The sequence below is a fragment of the Sus scrofa genome, chromosome 1, assembly GCF_000003025.6.
Source record: "Sus scrofa isolate TJ Tabasco breed Duroc chromosome 1, Sscrofa11.1, whole genome shotgun sequence".
Classification (NCBI taxonomy): domain Eukaryota; kingdom Metazoa; phylum Chordata; class Mammalia; order Artiodactyla; family Suidae; genus Sus; species Sus scrofa.
In genome coordinates, this window is record NC_010443.5 from 250,984,417 (window position 1) to 250,999,901 (window position 15,485).

Sequence of the window (15,485 nt, forward strand, 5' to 3'; positions counted from 1 at the left end):
GACAGTGGTTGCTCTGGGTAAAACACGAGCTCCTCCTCTTGTGCCCCATAGCTGAGTGTCCAATGTGACAGGACTTGCAATCAATAAACCAATTCCGTTCCTTATCAGTTCTGTGTCTTTTAACTTTTGTGCCCTGCAGCATGCCACAGACAGGGAACTAAGCCCAGGCCAACTGGTATTGATGCAAAGAGTTTCAGAAGCAGTAGATCAAAAGGCAGGGAAGTTCCCAGTTGAATGTGGTTAGTCGGCTGAGGCTTGGTTGAGGACAGTTGGGTTTTGGGTCTTCTCACCTCCTAGCAGAAAATTCCCCTTTCTGAATGTTGGAAGGAGAAGTGGGAATTCTCAGAGTATTTCCTGAAGCCACAGCTGGGTAGTGAAATCCTTCGCTGCAAGAGCAGAATCCTTCATCAGGTCACCACCAAGGCACCCCCTGACTTCATAAAACCAGGTATTGCTGCTTTCTTCTTTCCTTCCAGAATCAAGATCAAACTCTTCTCCAACAGACTTGTAGTTGCCAAGGGGGAGGGGGAGGGTGTGGGATGCACTGGGAATTTGGGGTTAGTAGATGTGAACTATTACATTTCGAATGGATAAACCATGATGTCTTACTGTAAAGCCCAGGGAACTATAGCCAATCTCTTGGGATAGACCATGACAGAAGATAATATAAGAAGGGGAATGCATATGATTATATGACTGGGTCACTTTGGCGTACTGCAGAAACTGGCACAACATTTTAAATCAACTATACCTAGAAATAAAGAGGAAGAAAAGAAAGAAAGAAGGAAGGAAGGAAGGAAAGAAAGAAAGAGAAAGAAAGAAAAGAAAAGAAAATCAAACTCAGTGGGTCTGATGGCCAGAGTAGCTTCCAGATCTAAAAGATCATGATTATGTAGCTAAATAAAGGCCAGAAATGCCTTGAGTGCAGATTTTAAAGACATAGGATGAGGAGAATGTCACATAGTCTCTATGAGCTTCAGGCCATATGTGAAAAATTTGAGTGGGTTATTTTATGCAAAATAAACTGAGTCCTTAGAAAATATTAATAATTGCCCAAGATAAAGAAAAAAATTAATCTTCAAAGAAAAGATTTATTTTTTTCTTCTCTCTGAAATTCAAAATTTGTTTTTTTGTTTTGTTTTGTTTTTTATTTTCCCACTGTACAGCAAGGGTATCAAGTTATCCTTACATGTATACATTACATTTTTTTTCCCCCACCCTTTGTTCTGTTGCAACATGAGTATCCAGACAAAGTTCTCAATGCTACTCAGCAGGATCTCCTTGTAAGTCTATTCTAAGTTGTGTCTGATAACCCCAAGCTCCCGATCCCTCCCACTCCCTCCCTCTCCCATCAGGCAGCCACAAGTCCATGATTTTCTTTTCTGTGGAGATGTTCATTTGTGCTGGATATTAGATTCCAGTTATATCATATGGTATTTGTCTTTGTCTTTCTGGCTCATTTCACTCAGTATGAGATTCTCTAGTTCCGTCCATGTTGCTGCAAATGGCATTATGTCATTCTTTTTTATGGCTGAGTAGTATTCCATTGTGTATATATACCACATCTTCCACATCTCCTCCATCTCCCTTCTCCACCAAACTTCAGTTCCCATGGATTCCTAACATAGGTGTGCATTTTTTTAAATTAAGGAGCCTACCCCCACCCTTCTCTGGCCATATTCACTCAGCTTTCTTCTTGCTCTCTTGGACATAACTAGAAGAGTTGCTTTCCTTCCCACATATTGGAACATCTTAGTCATCCAGTTAAGCCAAGCTGAGGATCTTCCTCTCATTCCGCCCCCTGCACCTGCCTCAGACCCCCCTTATCTGCCCTCCCCTGGCTTCTGAACTCTTGCTGTCCTCCTTTGCTGGGGCCTTTACTTGGGCCTTCTGTATTCATATAATGAAAGACTCACTTTCTAGTTCCAGAAATGGATCTGGATCAGCATCTTTTCTCTCTTAATGTGTTGATTTCACCCTGAGAAACAGACTTACAGACGATGGGTTAAAAACACAATCAAGGTTTAATGCCAAGACTTGACAGGAAGGATGGGGCAGGAGTCCTTGCCAAAAAAAGGGAACTCCTATTTTTGTTTCTCTCTCCTTGTCAGAAAAAAAAGGGACGGATATTGTGCTGAGAGCCATGGTTTTCTCTTGTCTGGCAAGAGGAGAGCTTGTATTTCCATCAGCAGGTTCTAGGCAAGTTTAACAGCAGAGCATAGACAAAATAGTTTTCCTGTGCCTCATTGAACAAGTGTGTGGGGGCTTACTACTTTTTTGGAAGTGACTAGACAAGTAGATAGCAGACAGCCAAATCACCCTGAGGGTGACCAGATGTCTAAGGATTATGTTGCTGAAGTACACCAGTTCTGGCTGATGGGAAATGGGACTAGAGTTTCCCAGCAGGGCTGTTCAGGTTGCTCACTGCATAATCCTAGAGGGCTCCATGTACATAGAATATAGTGTCAATGGTGCCCTTAGAGTTGTGTAGTGCACAACATGCCCACTGTATACACTTAGGTAGTAGGTAAGTTCTTTGAAACACAGATGAAAATCATCCAGAAACTTATATACAAACAGAACATTAAACCCGTGGTAAACTTGCTATAGTATCTCAAGTTGTAGGACCGATTTTAACCCTAAGGACTACAGACTTTAGCTCTTCAGAACTAATAACCAAGATCTACTCCCAGGAACCAGGCCATTCTTTCTTGCTTTTCTCCAGTAAAGTCTAGCATGGGACTAAACACAAGGTATGGGTGAATATTTCATGGTGTCAGAGCTGAAATCATGAACCAGGATGAAGTGTGGAAGGCTAATCGCTCTTCTTTCTCCGACAGAGCAGTACTGCCCAGGGACCAAACATTCACCAATGGGAGTTCCCGTTGTGGTGCAGTGGTTAACGAATTCGACTAGGAACCATGAGGTTTCGGGTTCGGTCCCTGGCCTCGCTCAGTGGGAACCTCCATGTGCCTCTGGAGCGGCCCTAGAAAGGGCAAAAAGACCAAAAAAAAAAAAAAAAAAAATTTCACCAATGGCCACTTAGGAAGGTTTCTCTGACCAGAGAGTCCATCCATCCCACTTTGCACATGTTTCCCCGGCCTGATTCTCAGTAGTCTTCCAGTGGGGCTGGTCAAGCACTGGGCCATGCTACCTCCAGCATGCAGATGGGTGTCTCTGCTTTGTCAGCCATCCCCACCCCTGAGATGGGCCTTTCCTTATATTGATCCTTTGGCAGTTCCCCATGATGTAGACCCAGTGCTCAGGGCACAGCAAGAGCCCTTTACCCAGAGTGACAGATATGAAGGATCAGTCAGAGCATTGTGGGAGAGTCAGCCATCACATCATTTCCCTTTTTTTGTTGTTGTCGTTGTCTTTTTGCCTTTTCTGGGGCTGCTCCTGAGGCACATGGAGGTTCCCAGGCTAGGGGTCTAATTGGAGCTATAGCCGCTGGCCTACACCACAGCCCCAGCAACGCAGGATCCGAGCCACGTCTGCAACCTACACCACAGCTCACGGCAACGCCGGATCGTTAACCCACTGAGCAAGGCCAGGGATCGAACCCACAACCTCATGGTTTCTAGTCGGATTCATTTACCACTGAGCCACGACAGGAACTCCTCATTTCCTTTTTTTTTTAATTTGCCATTTATGCTCAGTTCCATATTCCTGAGGGCCCTCAATGGAGAGGAAGAATTCTTTTTTTTTTTTTTTTTTTTTTTTGAGCCGTACCTGTGGCATATGGAAGTTCCCAGGCTAGGGGTCAAATCGGAGCTGTAGCTGATGGCCACAGTCACAGCCACAGCCACAGCAACATGGGATCCGAGCTGCGTCTGTGATCTACACCACAGCTCACAGCAACAACACCAGATCCTTAATCCACTGATTGAGGCCAGGGATGGAACCTGCATCCTCATTGCTAGTCAAATTTTTTTCCACTGAGCCACTATGGAAACTCCTGAAGAGGAAGCGTTAAAGTAAGAAAGTAGAATAGTCTCAGACCCAGTACTTATTAGCCAGTTAGAGACTCAACAGAGGACGCTGGCTCCTGGCCTGTGCCATTTGCCTGCTGCCCACAGTTGTCACCAGAGGAGATTTACTGTTGGGTGTTGTCAGTAATTGTATTGACTCCTGACAAGGTACAAGTGGGAGACGGGTGGCTTAAAGTCCTTTGCAAAATCATGTTCATCCAACAACAATCAAGAAACTCACATGAGACAGTGCAGGTGCTGCCCCAGGCCTGAACCTGCACTGCACAATGGCTCAGAGCTCTGATTCTCAGGTTCACCTCCACTTATTCGTACCTCTTCTCTCCATACATAAAATAGTGATGGGCATTAAATCACTTGTAAAGTGTCTTGGACACTGCCTGGTAAACATGGGCAGAATGAAAGTATTGGCTATTAGTAGGAATAGTAATTGCAGCTTTTGGAAGCAGAGAACAAGCTCTAAGAATGGAATGAAGCAGGGGTCAGGAATTCTGACCCTTGGGGCAAAGCTGGCCCACTGCCAATTTTGTAAATAAATTTTTATTCAATGACAACTACGCCCATGTGTTGCATATTATCCAGGGAAGGAAGCCATATGGCCCACCAAGCCTAAAACAATGATGGTCTAGTACTTTACAAAAAAAAAAAAAAAAAAAAAAAAAAAATTTTGCTTGCTCCTGGTTAAATCCTAAGCCAGATATACAAATCCATTTTCCTCTCTTCCTAGCAGTTCCCAGGCACTGATGAAACGCCCTGAACTGTACTAAATGTTTTAACATGTATTATCTTATTTAACTTTTGCAAGAAGTAGCTCTTCCAGGTGGATAGAATGGTCGCCCCATTTTACATAGGCAGTTCGGAGCCCTTGTGACTTGTATAAAATTGCAGAGCCAGGATTCCTACTCTGGTGTCCTGGTCCAGCATTTCAGGAGTCATCAGGGCAGGTGACTTGAAGGTGTTGGGATAGCAGTTGCCCTTAAGAACAAGGGTGGTTGTCACTAAACAAGGATGAGACCTGGAAGGCCATTTCAGTTGGAAGGAACTTGTCAATCAAAGGGTCTGAGGTGGAAAACCCGGGCAGTCTGCTTCTCTGACTTGGTAGAACACAGGAACCCAAAGCCACAGAGGACAGGCAGTAGCAGAGGTGGCTTGAGGCCGTGGTGTGGAGGGACGGATGTTCCTCAAGCAAGAAGTGGCAATCGAGTTCAAAGTTCTGTGGCTGTTTTGTGTTTGGCCTTTATTGTATTGACTTAGGCAAGGGTGTTTGCTTTGGTCTGGCTTGAATTTGAATTTTAACCAACAAATTCCACAATTTTATTTTCTCTTGAAGAAGAAGTTCTAGCCACACTGGATGCTCCCAGGAGGCAGGAATCAGCAGGAGTTGAGGGCAGCAGTCTCCTTTAGAAGAGGTATCTGCTTTCCTCTGAGCCTGACCTGTACCACTTTGAACCCAAGCCAGGGGAGCTGCTGTCCGGGGCCCTGGGCTTCAATGGGGCCTTGCTCTGGTCACACCCTTTCCCAGGGAGTGAGGCATCATCAGGCCATGGGGTCCTGCCTGTTCCCCACCCCTGTGCTCAAGATGCCAGGACTCAGAATTCTCTGCCTGAATGGGCCAGGCTCCCTTCCAGGACTTCCATGGGCCTCTCTTCTAAGTCTAGGGGGTGTGCCAAGGGAAAGAAAATTGTGTTGGGGGTTCAGTGTGTGGATAGAGCTTTGAAGTTTAGGTGGCAGTGTCCACCATGGGCTACAAGGCTCCTGGAGATGCAGGACAGAGGCAGGAACGAGAAGAGAAGAGGCACAGGTAACCAGCCAGAGGACCTCGCTTAGTATCACCAGGTCTCAACTTGGGGCTCTGAGGAAGCCAAGAACACAGTTTGAACTTGACCTTCAGGAGCAATATGAAGTGAATTTGCCAACTTAGGAGGAGAGAATGTAGTTTTTAAAATAATTTTGAACTTGATTTCCAACTTTTAAGTATTGAGACATATTGTATATGGGCCTCCATGTGCGTACTTGCTCCCAGGCTCAGAATGTTTGGAGTGAGCCTGGCTACACTGGTTCCTAATGTCTTATGCCACAGCTCTGTCCCTCATTGACATGACCTGTCTGTCATTGTAGGCAAGGGAGTCTGTGGTTGTTGCTCTGAGCAGTTCATGGGGGAAACGGTTGAAGATGTTTGATCAGAGGAGTTCCCATTGTGGCTCAGTGGTTAACAAATCCGACTAGGAACCATGAGGTTTCGGGTTCGATCCCTGGCCTTGCTCAGTGGGTTAGGGATCTGGTATTGCCATGAGCTGTGTTGTAGGTTGCAGATGAGGCTCGGATCCCGTGTTGCTGCAGCTCTGGCGTAGGCCAGCAGCTACAGCTCCAATTCAACCCCTAGCCTGGGAACCTCCATATGCCGCGGGAGTGGCCCAAGAAATGGCAAAAGGACAAAAAAAAAAAAAAAAAGATTTTCGATCAGAGTCACAGTTTGCCAAATGAACAACTGTAGACAGACAATGAGGCAGGAAGGCCAGTTAGGGGGCTGCTGACAGGAGGAACGTCCAGCTAGGGTGTTAGGGGTCTAAACCAACAGAAGCCAGAAAGGAAGAGACGAATACAAGAATAATTTTTTTTTCCACCGTGATCTTCAGGTTAGGGTGGCCACCTTGCCCTGGTTTGCCTGGGACTTTGTGGTTTAAGTTCTGAATCCTCACATCCCAGGAAGCCCCTCATTCCTATCACACTGGGGAATTTGGTCCTCTGTCTACCACCTAAATATCTGCCCCCATCATACGGAGTCCGATTGTACCTGAGCTGACTCAGATCCAGAGACTGTGGACTTAAGCAGCACTTTCTTCTGAAAGCAAACTGTCCAGCTACTTCCAAGCTCCTAGGAAGGCAACCCTATACCCTGAACTCCTCCTGACTAGGGCAAACAACTCTCAGGCCACAGAGGTTCCTAAAGATGTTTGGGCAGGAAGGATGGCAGGAGCAGTGTTTGTAGAAAGATTCACCTGGGGCAAAGCATAAAATGGATTGAGAGGTGTGACAGGAGAGGCAGAAAGCCAGCTGGGGTGGGGTTGCAGGAGTCCTAGACAAACCAGGGTGACAGCCACACACACACACACAAAAAAAAAAAAAAAAAAAAAAAAAAAAGGAAGGGAAAGAACTTCCTTGGTGGCCTAGGGCTTAAGGATCCACTGCTGTGGCTTGGGTTACTGGTATGGCACGGGTTCAAACCCTGGCTCGGGAACTTCTGCATGCTGCGGGCATGGCTGAAAAAAGAAAGGAAGGGATGAATTGGAGACTCATGTCAAGGGAGACTTGATAAACTTAAGATACAGAGGGAAAGAGAAGTGGTGGCAAATTGTGGTTCCCATCAATGTCTAGAAAAAAACATAGCTTCGCCCTGGAGCCAGACCCCCTGCATTTAGATACCAGCTCTGTTTCTTTTGAGTTGTATGAACTTGAGTGAATTGCTTAACCATTCTGGCGTTGGTTTCCCCATCTATAACATAGGGATGGATGGTCTAGCAGCCTCTCTCTCACCAGGCTGTCATGAAGGCGAAAGGAGTTAATCGTTATAAAGTAATTAATATAACATTCAGTACAGAATATATGCTTACTCTCCTCTGTTAAATCTGGGTTGTACATTATCTGCTGTATTTGAATTTTTTAAAACATCGCTTTAAAACAATATACTTAAAAAACAAAAAGATATTGGAGATCCGGGCTTCTTAAACTTCCACATGCGTGGGAAACATTTGGCCATCTTGTTCAAGTGCAGGTTTGGGTTCAGGAGGGAGGGGGTGGGGCCCGAGGGGCTGCATTTCTAACAAGCTCCCAGGAGGCCTGATGTTGCTGGCTCATAGGCCGCTCTGTGAACAGCAAGGCTGTAGAGGAATCAAGGTCCATCAACACTTCCAGAACAGGGTACCGTTCTGGTTATCCATTGCTGAGTTACAAATCACGCAAACCTAGTAGCTTAAAACTAAAATAAGTTATTTATTCTTCTTCTTCTTATTGTTGCTATGTATTATTATTGCTATTGTTTGTTACGATTGTCTCTCCCAGTGGAGCTGTGCAGTTCTGGCACATGACCTCTCATGGTATGGTCATCAGATGGTATCAGGGGCTTGAGCCATGGCAGAGCTTCCTGACTCTTGTGTCTGGTGGTTGGTGCTGCTGTCTCCTGGGACCTCAGCTGCGGCTGTCAGTCAGCCAGAACATTACCTGTGGCTTCTCCAGGTGGCAAGGGGCTCTTCAGGTTCCAGCAGCTGGGTTCCAAGAACAAGTGTCCTGAGAGAGAGAGCCAAGCAGGAGCTGTGTCACCTTTTCTAGCCTAGCCTCCAAAGTTACCCAGCATCACTTTGACTACTTTCTTTTCTTTTTTTCTTTTTTTTTTTTGGCTTTTTATGGCTGCATCTGAGGCCTATAGAGGTTCCCATGCTAGGGGTCGATTGGAGCTGTAGCTGATGGTCACGGCCACAGCCACGGCCACAAGGGATCCCAGCCATGTCTGTGACCTATACCACAGCCCACGGCAATGCCAGATCCTTAAGCCACTGAGCAAGGCCAGGGAATCAAACCTGCATCCTTATGGATACTAGTCAGGCTCTTAACCTGCTAAACCACAACAGAAACTCCACTTCAGCCACCTTCTGTTTGTTAGAAGCAAGTAGTGTAGCAGGTGATTAGAATTAATGATACTTAAATATTTTGTATAGATATAGTTTACAATCCAAGTGTAGTTATAGACCTGAAAGTTGCTAAGGGATTAGATCTTAAAGGGTCCACAAAACAGAAATGAAAAAAATAAGTGACCCAGTATGTACTTTTGAACAAAAAGAAACTGTGTCCCTGAGGGCTGCACTGGTCTTCGATTTAAAACACAGGATGCAATCCCAATTCTGCTGCTTACCGGCCAGGGAGCTCCCATGCACATCATTTGATTGTGAGCCTCTTGCTTCTGTGTCTTCTAAAAAGTTTCTCTTCTCTGGAGACCTGAAAGGGAAATGAGATCCCGTACAGGAAAGAGCCTAGCAAAGTGCCTGCCGATTCAGTGATTGTTGTTTGTTGTTGAACAAGAGATCCGGGGAAGGAATAGGCACATCTCACATCAGATAAAGGAACACGTGGTCATCACTGATCTGTGACAGGTGCAGGTGACCAAGATCTGTTTTGAGTGATTGCGCCAAATGACTGAATGTCTCAACATTAAAATATGATAGAGGGGTTTGCATTGTGGTGAAAAGGGATTGGCGGCATCTCTGCATGGCCAGGACACAGGTAGGATCCCTGGCCTGGCACAGTGGCTTAAAAATCCGGTGTTACTGCAGCTGCAGCATAAGTTGCAACTGCAGCTGGGATCTGATCCTTGGCCCAGGAGCTCCATATGCGGCCAAATGAGAGGAAAAAAAAAAAAAAAAAAAGTGAGCTAGTCGATATGCAGAAGAGGCAGTTAGGCTCTGTGTCTTGAAGGGAAAAATGACAAAGGATTTGCAGACATGTCTTAAAACCCCCACAGGGACGTGCTTAAGGAAGTTCTGGCAAGACCAGAAAGCTGAGAATGAGGTCCCAGGGAAAGCTGACACGGTTGTGTTTAAATCTGTGGGTTTGAGGTGTTTTGTGGTCACGTGGGCCTCTTTCCCTAGCAGGCAGTGGGCGTATGGACATGTGGGTCTCATCTCCAGCCCTAGATGATGAGTTTTCTGAAAGCGGGGACTTCGCCCTTTTCGCTGCAGTGGTTCAGCACTATGTTTGATACCCAAAGAGGACCCGTAGATATTTATTGAATGAATGAATGAATGAGTCAATGCGGAAGGAGTTAGGACTGAAGCTCTGGGGTCTCGAATTCTGGATCGCCTTTTTCTTTTTATTTATTTGGCTTCTTAGGGCCGCACCCGCAGCATATGGAAGTTCCCCGGCTAGGGATCAAATTGGAGCTGCAGCTGCCAGCCTATAGGACAGCCACAGCAGTGCAGGATCTGAGCTGCATCTGCGACCTACACCACAGCTCACGGCAATGCGGGATCCTTAACCCACTGAATGAGGCCAAGGATTGACCCCACATCCTCATGGGTACTAGTCAGGTTCGTTAGTGCTGAGCCATGATTTGAACTCCAGGACTGGTTTGAGCACAGCTCCCAAGGGGAGAGGGACTCCTGTGTGTGCTCAGAGAATCGTAGTCCTAGGGGTGTGGTCTGTGCTGCAGCTTTGGGTGCCCTCAGGGCCAGGGGCCTGGATTGACTGGGAAACCTCCCTCTGGACTTCCACTAAATGGAAACTGAAACTGGACTCTCGGGAGAAAACAAAGATCAACAGTGGCTATTTTGATCCTTACGCTATCTCCTGTCTAAGCAGCTCAGTCCACTTCCTGTTTATAGGCTCAGCAGAGCCAAAGGGACTGAACCTCTGAGGAAAAGATTTTCTCTGGGGATTTCTAGCCAGATCAGCAAACAGGAAATGGGCAGGACCCTGCCAAGACAGATGTTTGTCTTTCTGCCAGCCTGGCAGGTGTGATGGTGCCCTGGCTGGAGTGGGCAACACAGGTGTCTGAAAGAGGAGCCTCCAATCCTGCATCTGGCCTTCAGCATCTACCCCTCACACCTAGCTCCACTCCCACCCCCCCAAATCTGGGGGCTTCACGTGAAGCCACTCGGGGCTGGTGCCGAGGCACTGGGGAGGGCCCTCCCCGCCGGGTATGCAGATGTGATATTCTGGGGCTGCCTGGGCAGCTGCGTTTCACTTTCAAACACCCAGAAGGAAAGGCTCTCTGTGGCCGGCCTTCTGTCTTCACGTGGAGAATCTCAGGATTTCAGAGTTCCGGTTGTGGTGCAATGGAAACAAATCTGACTAGGAACCGTGAGGTTTTGGGTTTGATCCCTGGCCTCATTCAGGGGGTCACTGCTATGAGCTGTGGTGTAGGTCGCAGCTGTGGCTCAGATCCTGTGTGGCTGTGGCTGTGGTGTAGGCTGGCATCTGTAGCTCTGATTAGACCCCTAGCCTGTTGAAACTCCGTATGCTGTGGGAATGGCCCTTAAAAAAAAAAGAATCTCAGGATTTCCTCATGACAGAACAGGAGGCCCAGATTTTCAGGGAGTGACCTTCAACCCAATTCCTGTCCTGGCTACAAAACTCTGGAGCTGGACACAGCCAGAAGGACCCTTAGGGAATGAGGGGCTAAGAGAAAATAGTGACATAAAAGCAGCTGAGCAGTGGTGGGGTTGCAGACTGCAAGGCCCTGTGAGCCGTCAGTTCTTCCCTGCAACCCCTACACACACCACACACATGTACACAGACCACACTATGTGCACAGGTCTAACATACATGTGTACACATGTACACACACACACACACCCTTCTCCCAGAAAAGTTCTGTCTAGATGGGACCTCTCAGCTAACACCTGAAAAACTGGAAGGGTAGCCATGCCAAGAACATTCCAGGCAGTAGGGCCAGCATGTGCAAAGGCTGGGCAGCTCCACCCCTGTGGTCTGGGCCAAAGTGGACAGTTTGTGGCTCCCTCCACAGCTTCTGCTTTCTCATGCCTGGGACCCCGAGCCTGCTCTTGCCTAACCTCCCCCCACCGCCGCCTCCACCGTCCTAATCTTCCAGCATCTTTCTCACTTATTGCAACTCCTAAATTCACTCCCAAAGGGTAGCAGGTAGAAAGCTGGGTCCGAAAACTCATGGGCAAGAAATAACACCTATTTTCTTTAAATCAAATTCTGGTCGACTCTGAGCTGCAGGCCTGCTGGCCTGGCAGGTATTCAGTCCCAGGCATTCTTGGGAGTCCCCTGGACCCAGTCTCCTGTGAAGGTGCCATGCTTACCAGGGGGTAGGCCCACCATCCCTGCCCCTCACTTTTGTCTGTTACCCTGGCCCTCATGGTCCCTTGGGGACTAAAGTCTGCATGGCTTCCAGGCCACACCGAGGGACGAGAACCTTGGCAGAGGCTGGGAGCCCTTGGACTTGGCATCCAGCCTTCCTGCCTGCACCCAATATCCATAACCTCTCCTGCGTCTTTCTTCCCTCCCCAGCTGGGGCTGAACCCACCTCTCCTCTGGTTCCAGCTCCTGAAGGAAAGTACCCACCCCCATCCTGCCCAGATCTAGCTTAATTTCTTTCATGAATTTCTGCTTTTGCAAAAGATCTTTTTAAAATTTTTTGTATTAGTGTTGATTTACAATGTTCTGTCAATTTCTGCTGTACAGCAAAGTGACCCAGTCATATATATATATATATATATATATTCTTTTTCTCACATTATCCTCCATCACGTTCCATCACAAGTGATTAGATACAGTTCCCTCTGCTGTACAGCAGGATCTCATTGCTTATCCACTCCAAAGGCAAGATCTGAAGGACAGCTGACCACAAGCAGCTTCTCCCATAATCCCTCCTCTGCCCCAGCAAGAGAGCACAAAAGCCATGCACCTGCTAGGCCTGGAAAGGAAAGTGACACATAGGAAGCACCACCCAGGTGCTTCCTGGACCTTGCCATTGGGGCTCTCTGTTCTCAGGGCTGCAATCCACCCAGGCCCAGGCACTTGAACTCCCCGAGAACAATGCTTCTCCAACTTTCCGATGTGATGGATCAGATTTTATTCTCTTCTTTTTAAATTTCCAATTCATCCCAGAATAATGCTTTTTGTAAATTATAATTATTAGAAAAATGAAATGGGAAAAAAAGGACAGCAAGAATATAGGTACTGATTTCTTTCTTATTAGATTCAGCAAATTGCTATAAAAGTTTTAAATGTTTTCTGTTTCCAGACTGTCCTCCTCACAGACTGGGGGGAACCACCCATGGCAGGGCACAAATGAGTGGCTCCAGGCTTTGAGGAACGCTGCCTTAGAGCCCTCGGGAGGGGAAACAGAGTCTCCTTGCCCTCAAAACATGAAGCTTTGTCAAGTGTAGCTTCTTTAAGGGGTGCCATAGAAGCTGGAAGAAGCTACAACCATTCACCAGGGAGCCAAGAAACTAAAATTTAGCTTCTTTTACAACTGCTTACACTGTAGGCATTCAGGCAGTGTAGGGGTCAGGAGCCAGCCTCTGCAGCACAGCACCTCTGCCAGTTGATGTGTTCAGGCCCTGCCACTGACCGCCTTGACCTGGGCTGAGTTAGCGGCTCTGAGCCTCTGCCACGTATCTGTACAATTCAGATAGTAGTACTGTTTCATAGGGTTGCAAAGACTGGAGAGTGGGGAGTTGCTGCTGTGGCGCAGCAGATTACAAACCCCACTAGTACCTATGAGCATGCAGGTTCGATCCCTGGCCCCATTCAGTGGCTTAAGGATTTGGCACTGCCACATGCAGCACAGGTTGAAGATGTGGCTTGGATCCCATGTGGCTGTGGCTGTGGCTTAGGTCTGCTCTGGTAGCTCCAATTCGACCCCTAGCCTGGGAACTTCTATATGCCAAGGGTGTGACCCTAAAAAGCTAAAAAAAAAAAAAAAAAAAAAAAGACTGGAGGGAGATCACATAGAGTCATGCCTAGCAAATAGTAATAAAGGCTGTTATTAAAAAGTTCCCTTCATAAACAATAAGGACCTACTATAGAGAACAAGGAAGTATATTCAATGTCTTATAATAACCTGTATGGGAAAAGAATCCAAAAAAGCATATATACATATATCTGAATCACTTTGCTGAATATCAGGAGCAGCTCCCAGGAAGGAGTAGGGCCATGGAAGCCTGGCTGGGTAGAACCAGTGACCTTTCAACAGGCAGGCAGGGAAGGGCCTTCACTTTGAAACTAACACAAAATTGTCAATCAACTGTAGCTCGATAAATAATTTTTTTTTTAAGTTCCCTTCAGGAGTCCTCTGCGGGCCTAGTGGGTTAAGGATCTGGCGTTGTCACTGCTGTGGCTCACATTCAAACTCTGGCCCGGGAACTTGTACATGCCTCAAGCACAGCCAAAGAAATATTTTTTTAATTAAAAAAAGTTCCCTTCAAGTGAAAACTTTGGGAGGGCAGAGATTTTCATTCCCTGACATTTCCCAAATGCCTTGAACAGGCCTGGCACATAGCAGGTGCTCAGTAGATATCTATGCAGCGATTGAATCAGTTTTCTAACCTGCGCTGAACTTCTGACAGCCCCATGTATCCCATTCTTTTTTTTTTTTTTTTTTGTCTTTTTGCTATTTCTTGGGCTGCTCCTGTGGCATATGGAGGTTCCCAGGCTAGGGGTCTAATCGGAGCTGTGGCCACCAGCCTACGCCAGAGGCGCAGCAACTTGGGATCCGAGCCGCGTCTGCAATCTACACCACAGCTCACGGCAATGCCGGATTGTTAACCCACTGAGCAAGGGCAGGGATCGAACCCGCAACCTCATGGTTCCTAGTCGGATTCGTTAACCACTGCGCCACGACGGGAACTCCTCTTTTTTCTTAAAATATAGTCGATTTACACTTTTTGTGCCATGCCCATTCTTAACTCTTGTTTACAGGAAGGGGAGGTCTGTTCTCTGGACTGATTCCTGCCCAAAGCATGTTTTTTAAGCCTCTGATCATTTGAGGTTTTTGCCTCCAAAGCCCCACACATTCAAGAAAGACTTAAGCCCTTGAGGTCTCAAGTGGGCGCCCTTCCTGGGCAGGGTGTTTTAAGACCAGATTCAAGATAAATGTGTACAGCGTGTAAAACCAGATCTTCTTGCCTTGGAAAGTAGACTCCGAATCTGGTTCCCGCCTGCATTTCTAGGCAAAGGAGCCATCCCCATGCTTTCCTGCCCGGCAGTGCTGTCCTGCCCTGAGCCTGCTCTGGCGCCCAGAGGCCCTTCCCTGCCTGCCTGTTGAAAGGTCACTGGTTCTACCCAGCCAGGCTTCCATGGTGCTACTCCTTCCTGGGAGCTGCTGCTGATATTCAGCCAGAGTTGCTCTCTCTGCATCAAGTCCTTCTCTTTTCTAGACTCCTCCTGTAGAAGGCCTTATGATCTGGCAACGTGTTTGCACACCTGCTCCTTTTCTAAGGAAACTTAGAAATCCTTAAGGGCGGCACCACGTCTTGGACCCCTCTGAATGGCATCAGTGCTTAACACGGGGCCTGGCCCATAAATAAATGTTCACAGGGTTGAAGTTGGCAGGTTGCCACCTGCAGGTGTCAGGTCAGCAGGCTTCAGTTTGGCCAAATGTAGGTGCCAAGTGTCCCAATACTATGTTTGTCTTTCCTTCTTAGTCTTGGGAATTTTCTGAGCAAGCTGATGGTGTAAGAGCAGCCGTGGGCTCCCATCGGATGGATGGTGCCAGCATCGGGGGAGGCTTCCTCCATCTGGAAGCGGAGGCAGAGGGACCATGATTGGTGGATGAACAGAGGAGATGGCCCCGTGTAGGGCTTAGTGCGCTGAAGTCAGGTGTGTCTAGTTCCCAGGTCTGTCACTGCACGGCTGGATGACCTTTTCTCTTTTCAAAGCCTCTGTTTCCTCATCGGTATGATGTGGGTAATGGTGGTACGTCCACCTGCTGGGGGCAGAGGGAAGGGGAAGCTGAGAGGGGACATAGGACCGCTG

The 15,485-nt window shown here is 47.3% G+C and overlaps 1 protein-coding gene across 1 annotated transcript in view; it reads left to right on the forward strand.

The window, feature by feature from the left end:
- Positions 242-15,485, forward strand: part of AKAP2 (A kinase (PRKA) anchor protein 2) — a 205,587-nt gene continuing 190,343 nt past the window's right edge. The window contains exon 1 of the mRNA XM_021087791.1: positions 242-448. The gene's annotated coding sequence lies outside the window, so the exon portion shown is untranslated. The remainder of the gene's footprint in view (positions 449-15,485) is intronic.